Below are 9,694 nucleotides of genomic sequence, written 5' to 3'. Positions count from 1 at the left end.
CAGGAAGCTGGTTTAAACAGTGACAATGTCATTGAATATCATGGATAGAGGGCTAGGTTCTCATTTGCTGGGCCTAGTCATTACCTGACACTCATGGTTTGAATGTCACAATATTTATCAATTGATGCCCAAATGTTATCTAGATCTTCACATGTACAGGCATGTAAGAGGGCAAACCAAATTGAATATTGTGCAATAAGTAAACATCCCCTCTTCTGACCTAGAAGAGAGACATTGGTGAAGATGGCTGGGGCTAGGACAACATACTATGGATCTCCTACAGTGATATCCTGGATGGAGTGAGTAACCTCAAATAATAAGAAATATTCTTTGCATAAGATGCAACTCAAGTGAGGGTTCTTCTTCATAGAGTCATAGAACACTACAGCACCGAGACAGTCTCTTCTCCCATCTGCTCCATGCCAAACCATTAATCTGCCTAGTCCCACTGACCAACACCCAGACCATAACCCTCCATATACCTATCAAATTTCTCTCAAATGTTGAACTTATGGCACAGATCAGTACAAAGAGGTATGATTTAGTGGCCATTACAGAAACATGGTTGCAGGGTGGAGAGGATTGGGAATTAAATATCCAAGGATATCAGGTAATACGGAAGGATAGGCAGGAAGGTAAGGGAGGTGAGGTAGCACTCGTAAGTGAAGATGAGATCTGGGCGATAGAAACGATATAAAATCTAAGGTGCATCTGGATAGAGATTAGGAATAGTAAAGGGAAAAATCACTGGTGGGAGTTGTCTATCGGCCTCCAAGTAATAACTTTACACTGGCACAGGCAATAAACAAATATCCGAGGCACGTAAGAATGGAACAGCAGCTATCATGGGGGACTTTAAATTGCACATAAATTGAGTGAATCAAGTTGGTTGAGGCAGTCTTGAGGAGGACTTCATAGAATGCATCGGTGATAGCTTTCTTGAACAGCATGTTACTGAACCTACAAGGGAATGTGCTATCTTAGATCTGGTCCCGTGCAATGAGACAGGTAAAATTAGTAGTTAGGGATCCTCTTGGAAAGAGTGATCACAGTAGGATTGAGTTTCTCGTACAAATGGAGGGTGCAATAGTTCAATCTAAAACCAGTACATTATGCCTAAACAATGGAGACTACAATGGGATGAGGGAGGATTTGGCTAGTGTAGACTGGGAACACAGATTATATGGTGGGACAGTTGAGGAACAGTGGAAGAATTTCAAAGAAATTTTTCATGGTGCTCAACAATATTCCAGTTAAAAGCAGGGAGAGTAAGGGTGGGGAGATCCAGCTTTGCATAACTAAGAAAGTAAAAAGTCATTAAACTAAAATCTTGAGTGTACAAAGTCACCAAGAGTAGTGGGAAACTGGAAGGTTGGGGAAAACTTTAAAAAGTAACAAGGTACCACTGAGCAAGCAATAAAGAAAGGGAAGATAGATTATGAAAATAAACTAGCACAAAATATAAAAATGGATAGTAAAAGGTTTTATAATTACATAAAGTGGAAAAGGGTGACTAAAGTGAATGTAGGTCCCTTGGAGGATGAAAAGGGGGAATTGATATTGGGTAATGAGGAAATGGCCAAGGCTTTGAATGACTGTTTTATATCGGTCTTCACTGTGGAGGAGACATCTAACATGCTAAAGTGAGATGTTATGGTTGCGATGGGAGGTGAGGACCTCGATACAATAGCTATCACTAAAGAGGTAGTGCTGAGCAAACTTGTGAGCCTGAAGATAGACAAGTCCCCTGGTCCTGATGGAATGCATCCCAGGGTACTGAAAGAAATGGCAGAAGTTATAGCAGAGGCTTTGGTGACAATTTGCCAAAATACTCTGGACTTTGGGCAGGTCCCGGTGGATTGGAAAATAGCTAATGTCACACCACTGTTCAAAAAAGGATGTAGGTAATAGACAGGTAACTATAGGCCAGTTAGTTTAACATGTGTAACTCTCACTTCAGCTACTAGCAGGGGTGTCAAACTCATTTTAGGTCACGGGCCGGATTGAGCAAAATGCAGCTTCACGCGGGCCGGATCAGTCAGACGCGTGCGAACGCAGCTTTCGTTGCCTCCGTTTTTTCAGCCTGCTCTCATGTGTCTCAGTCTCTGCTATAACTACAAAGTGTTTCACTTTACAAATTCCATTTCTTATGAAGAAGACTGCCGAGCAAGACTGCCAAATAAACACTAAAAACCCTGAAAACCTGGTACCTGAATAAACTCAGCATTAGCCATATCATACGCCATAGGCGCTTCGATTACTGGGGCCAGCTTTAATAGTAATTAGATATTATCTCGCGGGCCAAAGATAATTCCACCGCGGGCCAGATTTGGCCCGCGGGCCTTGAGTTTGACATATATGAGCTAGTGGCTTAATCTAGGGGATGATAGCTTCCTGCCCGGCCAAACTTGAGAAATCTCATTTGAGTGGATGCTGCGTGATGTGTTCCCCTGTTACAAATCAGTACCACAAAATAACAAACAGTACACAATATGCAATTAAACGATTGAGCTTTATAATTAATTTGACGATATGGTTAGTAAAGAAACAAAACAAAGAAAAGGGCCCATTCTCATGAAACAGTCTAATGCAGAACATTGGAGCTCATGGTTCAATCCACTGGTTTCCTGTCAACCTCCTCCCAGCAAAACCGACCCTCAGACCCTCGCTCCAAGTCCACTCTGTCCGGCGATCTACCAACTCTCTCCATTCGCTCCATCTCTCCCTGGCAAAAGACTGCAAAATCCGTTCTCCCAGACCCACAAGAAACAACAACATCCCTCATTCCAAGGCCCCACAATCTCTAGTCATTACATCTCTAACCATTACATTAGCAGTGAAACCTCACAGTGCGTTACACGTGTAGTTGGGATAATGCTTGAAGTTATCATTAAGGATGAAATAGCGCGGCATCTGGAAAGAAATAGATCCATGAAGTAGACACTGCATGGATTCAGCAACGGCAGATCCTGTCTGACAAACTTAGGCGAGTTCTTTGAGGATATAACGAGTGCAGTGGGTAGAGGGGAACAAATGGATGTTACTTGAATTTCCAGAAGGTGTTCGATAAGGTGCTGCATTTTAAAAAGACTTGTCCAGAAGATAAGGATGCATGGAGTTGGGAGTGATGGTTTGCACAGATAGAGGATTGGTTAACTAATAGAAAGCAGAAAGTTGGGATACATGGGTGTTACTCTGGTTGGCAATCAGTGAACGGTGTGCCGCAGGAGTCAGTACTGTTCACAATGTACATTAATCTGGAAGAGGGGACCAAGTGTAGCGTATCTAAGTTTGTTGATGACACTAAATTCAGTGGAAAAGCAAATTGTGTAGAAGATATGGAGAGTCTGCAGAGAGATATAGATAGGTTAAGTGAGTGGGCAAGGGTCTGGCAGATAGAGTAGAATGTTTGTAAATGCAATTTCATCCACTTTGGAAGGAAAAATGGAAGATTCAGGTTATTATTTAAATATTAAAATTGCAGTGTGCTGCTGTGCAGAGGGACTGGGGAGTGATTGTGCATGAATTACAAAAGATTGGTTTGCAGGTGCAGCAGGCTATCAAGAAGGAATGTTGGTCTTCATTGCTAGAGTGATTAAATTTAAGAGCAGGAGGTTAGCTGCAGCCTCATTAGTACCCAGTACAGTTGTAGCATAGAGTACTGTGTGCAGTTCTGGTCTCCATACTTGAGGAAGGATATACTGGCTTTGGAGTCAGCGCAGAGGAGGTTCACCAGGTTGATTCCAGAGATGAGGGGGTTAGACTATGAGGAGAGATTGAGTCGCCTGGGACTGTACCCACTGGAATTCAGAAGAATGAGTAGAGATCTTATAGAAACATAAAATTAGGAAAGGGATAGATAGAGGCAGGAAAGTTGTTTCCACTGGTTAGGTGAGAATAGAACTAGGGGACATAGCCTCAAGATTCGGCAGAGTAGATTTAGGATGGAGACAAGGAGCTGCTTTTCCCAGAGAGTGGTGAATCTGTGGAATTCTCTGTCCAATGAAGCAGTGGAGGCTACCTCAGTAAATATATTTAAGACAAGGGTGGATAGATTTTTGTATAGTAGGGGAATTAAGGGTTATGGGAAAAAGTCGGGTAGGTGGAGATGAGTCCATGGCCAGATCAGCCATGAACTTATTGAATGGCGAAGCAGGCTCGCTGGGTTAGATGACCTATTCCTGCTCCTATTTCTTGTGTTGTTATGTAATTGACCCTGAATCCACCACTTGTACTGGCAGCTTGTGCTACACTCCCGTCTCCATGATCGAAGAAGTTCCCCCTCATGATCCCCTTAAACATTTCACCTTTCATCCTTAACCCATGACCTCGACTTCTAGTCTCGCCCAACTTCAGTGGGTAGAGCCTGCTTGTATTCACCCTATCTACACACTGCGTAATTTTGTATACCTCTATCAAATCTCCCCTCAGTCTTCTATATTTTAGGAAATAGTCTTAACTTATTCAGCCTTTCCTTACAACTCAGGTCCTCAAGTCTCGGCAACATGCTTGTAATATTTTTCTGCACTCTTTTCAATCTTATTTACACATTTCCTGTAGGTAGATGACAAAAACTACACAATACTCCACATTAGGCATTACCAACACCTTACACAATTTCAACATAACATCCCAACTCCTGTACTCAGTACATTGATTTATGAAGGCCAATGGGGAAAAACTCTTTATGACCCTATCTACCTGTGATGCCACTTTCAAGGAGTTATGGACCTGTATCCCTAGATCGCTCTATTCTACTGCACTCCCCGGTGCCCTACCGCTCCCTGCGCAAGTCCTACCCTGGTTGGTCCTCCCAAGGTGCAACACCTCATGCTTGTCCGCATTAACTTCCATTGCCACTTTTCAGGCCATTTCGCCACTTCCCACTGCAAGCTTTGAGAGTCTTCCTCACTGTCCATTACACCTCCGATCTTGTTCTCATCTTGAAATCTGGCGATCCAGTTTACCACATTATCATACAGATCATTGATATAGATGACAATGAACAATGGTCCCAGCACCGATCCTTGTGGCACACCACTAGTCACAGGCAACTATCTACAACCACTTGGTTCCATTGTATGTCTACATTGTTACCCCAGGTACATCCTTAGAAAGAAGTAACACTTGAACGGAATATGGTGGGATCCTTATTGGTAGAGTTAAGAAACTGCAAAGATAAAAAGACCCAGATGAGAGTTATATACAGGCCTCTGAACAGTACCCAGGATATCGCAGAACAAATTAGATAGAAAAGGCCTATAGAGTGCCTATAAAAAGGATTCATGCCATGCCCCCCCCCCCCCCCACCCCGGAAGTTTTCATGCTTATTGTTTTACAGCATTGAATTACAATGGATTTAATTTGGCTTTTTTGACACTGTCAACAGAAAAAAAAAATTTTGTTTCAAAGTGAAAACAGATCTCTACAAAGTGATCTAAATGATTATAAATATAAAACAAAATAATTGATTGCGTAAGTATTCAGCCTCTCTTTAATATGACACACCAAATCATTCCTGCTGTAGCCAATTGGTTTTAGAAGTCACATAATTAATTAAATGGAGATTTTTTTTTTGGAGACCTATGTGCAGTCAAGGTGTTTCAATTGATTGTGGTAAAAATACACCTGTATCTGGAAGGTTCAACTGCTGGTGAGTCAGTATCCTGGCAAAAACTGCATCGTGAAGACAAAAGAACACTCCAAGCAACTCTGTGAAAAAGATATTGAAAAGCACAAGTCAAGAGATGGATGCAAGAAAATTTTGAAGCCACTGAATATCCCCTGGAGGACAGTTAAGTCAATCATCAAGAAATGGAAAGAATATGACACAGCTATAAATCTGCCTAGAGCAGGCTGTCTTCAAAAACTGAGTGTGCAAGAAGGGGATTAGTGAGAGAGGCCACCAAGAAACCTGTGACAATTCTGGAGGAGTGACAAGCTTCAGTGGCTAAGATGGGAGAGACTGTGCAGACAACAACCGTTGCCCAGGTGTTTCACCAGTTGCTGCTTTATGTGAGAGTGTCAAAGAGAAAGACACAGTTGGACAAAAACAAGTCACAAGAAATCTTGGCTAGAGTTTGCCAGAAGGGCTGTGGTAGACTCTGAAGTCAGCTAGAAGAAGATTCTATGGTCTGATGAAATTGAGCTTTTTGGCCACCAGACTAAACACTGTTTGGCGTAAGCCAAATACTGCAACATCATCAAAAAACACACCATCCTTTACCATGAAGTATGGTGGCGGCTGCATCATGCTATGGAGATGCTTTACTGCAGCAAGCCCTGGAAGGCTTGTGAAGGTAAAATGAATGCAGCAAAACACAGGGAAATCCTGGAGGAAAACCTGATGCAGTCTACAAGAGAACTGCTGTTTGGGAGAAGATTTATTTTCCAGCAAGGCACTGACCCCAAGTATAAGCCAAAGCTACACAGGACTGGCTTAAAAACAAGGTTAATATCTTGTAGTGGCAATTCAGAGTCCAGTCCTCAAAGCAGTTAAGAATTTGCGGCTGGATTTGAAAAGGGCTCACGATCCCCATGCAATCTGACAGAACTTGAGAAGTTTTGTAAAGAAGAATGGGGAAAATTTACAGTTGTCCAAATGTGCAAAGCTAATAGAAACCTATCCACACAGACTCAAGGTTGTAATTGCTGCCAAAGGTGCATCTACTAAATACTGACTTGAAGTGGGTGAGTAATTATGCAATCAATTATGTTGTGTTTAATAATTGTAATACATTTAGACGAATTTGTAGATACTTTTGACATAAGTATCTTTTCTGTTGATCGATGTGGAAAAAAAAGCTGAATTAAGTCCACTGTGATTCAATGCTGTAAAACAATAGATTGTGAAAACCTTTGGGGGAGGGTGGTTGGGATTACTTTTCGTAAAAAGGGCAATGCTACGATAGTCAAAGGGGATTTCAGTATGCTGATAGGTTGGGAAAATCAGGTTGGTACTGGATCCCAACAGAGGGAATTTGTAGTATGCCTGAGATTTTTTTTAAAGAGCAGCTAATGGTTGAGCCCACTGAGGGAAAGGCAGTCTGGTGGGTGTTGTGTGATGTACCAGATTTGATTAGGGTACACAAGGTGAAGGAACCCTTGGAAGGCAGTAATCATAATATGATGGGATTCACTAAAGTTTGAGAGGGAGCAGATAATGTCAGTTGTATCAGTATTACAGTGGAGTAAAGGGGATTACAGAGGCATGGGAGAGCAGCTGGCCCAAGTTGATTGGAAGGAGACATTAGCACGGTTGACAGCAGAACAGCAATGGCTTGAGTTTCTGGGAACAATTCAGATGGCACATAATAGATACATCCCAAAAGTAGTAGTATTCTAAAGAGAGGATGAGGCGACTGTGGCTGACAAGGGAGGTCAGACAGCATAAAGGCAAAAGAGAAGGCATATAATATAGCAAACATTTAGTGGTAAGTGTGAGAATTGGAACCTTTTAAAAACAACAGGAGGCAACTAAAAGAGCAATAAGGAGAGAAAAGATGAAATATGAAATTAAGCTGGCCAATAATATCAAAGAGGATACCAAATTTTTTTTGAGACATGTAAAGAGTAAGAGAGGTGAGAGTGGATATCGGACTACTGGGACATAACAATAATGACGTAGTAATTGTGGACAAAGAAATGGCAGACAAACTTAAGCATTTTGTGTCAGTCTTCACTGTGGATGACACTAGCTGTAGCTAGAAATTTGACAATGCCAGGGGGAGAAAAAAACCAGAGGTCATGGGTGAAGGGGGGAGAAGTTTAAAGGGAACATGGGGGGGGGGGGGCTTCACGCAGAGAGTGGTGGGAGTGTGGAATGAGCTGCCAGATGAAGTGGTGAATGTGGGCTCACTTTTGACATTTAAGAAAAACTTGGACAGGTATATGGATGAGAGGGGTTTGGAGGGATATGGCCCAGGTGCAGGTCAGTGGGACTAGGCAGAAAAATGGTTTGGCACAGCCAAGAAGGGCCAAAAGGCCTGTTTCTGTGCTGTAATGTTCTATGGTTCTATGGGAGAACTGAGTGTAGTTGCTATTATTAAGGAGAAGGTGCTTAAGAACCTGAAAGGTTTGAAGCTTGATAAATCACCTGAACCAGATGGGTTAGATCTTGGGATTCTGAAAGAGGTGGCTGAAGAGATTGTGGAGGCATTAGTAATGATCTTTCAAGAATCACTAGATTTTGGAATGGATCTGGAGGACTGGAAAATTGCAAATGTCTCTCCACTTTTTAAGAAGGGAGGGAGGCAGACAGAAGAAAATGATAGGCCAGTGGTTGGGAAGATGTTCAAGTCCACAATTAAGGATGAAGTTTTGGAGTACTTTGAGGCACATGGTTTCCTGAGCAGGAAATTTTTTACATGGCCTGAAAACTGTGCAGCACTTTATTAAAACGTTATATAAAAGAAAATTCCAGCTGCACTGCAACAAGTGGTCTATGCGCAGGAGCACTTTGGTTAGCCACACAGCTCAGAGGGAACAGTGGTATTGGGACCACTTCTTTTCATGTTGTATGTCAATGATTTGGATGATGGAATTGATGGCTTTGTGATCATATGAACATTGGTAGAGGTGGCAGCTACAGTTGAGGATGCAGGGAATCTGCAGAAGGACGTTGACAGAAGGGAATGGGCAAATAAGTGGTAGATAGGATAAATTGTAGAGAAGTGTATAGTTATGTACTTTGGTAGAAAGAATAAAGACTGAGACCGTTTTCTGAACAGGATGGAAATTCAGAAATCAGAGGGGCAAAGGGACAGAGTCTTCGTGCAGACTTCCCTAAAGGTTAACTTACAGGTTGAGTTGGAGGTAGGGACGACCTTCTTTTCTAGTGGACTAGAATATAAAGTAAGGATTTAATGCAGAGGCTTTTTATGCATTGGTCAGACCACACTGGGGATATCGAGTAGTTTTGGGCCTTTTATCTAAAAGATGTGCTGGCATTGGAGAGGATCCAGAGGAGGTTCATGAAAATAGTACTGGGAATGAAAGGGTTAGCATATGGCTTGGGGGCTGTACTCACTGAAGTTTAAAAGAATAAGGGGTGATCTCATTGAAACCTATTGAAAGGCCTAGATGGTGAATGTGGGGAGGATGCTTCCTATAGTGGGCATAAGTCTAGGCATAGCCTCAGAATAGAGGAACATACCTTTACAACAAAGATGAGGAGGAATTTATTTAGCCAGAGAGTGTTGGATCTGTGGAATTCATTGCCATGACAGGATGTGGAGGCCAGGTCATTGGGCGTTTTTAAAGCAGAGGTTGATAGGTTCTTGATTAGGAGGGGCATCAGTGGTCACAGGGAGAAGGCAGGAAAATGGGATTGAGAGAATAATAAATGATGGAATCGTGGAGAAGATGTGATGGGCCAACCAGTCGAATTCAGCTTTGTCTTTTATCTTTGCCCATCAGCAGCTTTTGACATTTCACGGTCCGGCAGTCTTGGTTTCTGGACCATTGACCAATTCAAATTCAGCAGTTTCAGCCCTGTAAAGATGCATCTAATTTAAAGTATAGCTTAGGGACCCAGTCTTCGGAATATCAGGAGCCTGCCTGGACTTGCTGGCCACAGAGAGCATCTTGCTACTACTAGTGAGTACCTGGGCACATTCTGCTTAAGGAAGGCCAGGCACTGTACAGGGCCACCCTCTTCCCCCTGAAGGGCTTTGACAGTGGATGGGGCCTTGCT

The sequence above is a fragment of the Hemitrygon akajei genome, chromosome 1, assembly GCF_048418815.1.
Source record: "Hemitrygon akajei chromosome 1, sHemAka1.3, whole genome shotgun sequence".
NCBI classification, from domain to species: Eukaryota; Metazoa; Chordata; class Chondrichthyes; order Myliobatiformes; family Dasyatidae; genus Hemitrygon; species Hemitrygon akajei.
The sequence above is the reverse complement of the archived record's forward strand: the minus strand, read 5'-3'. Positions refer to the sequence as shown.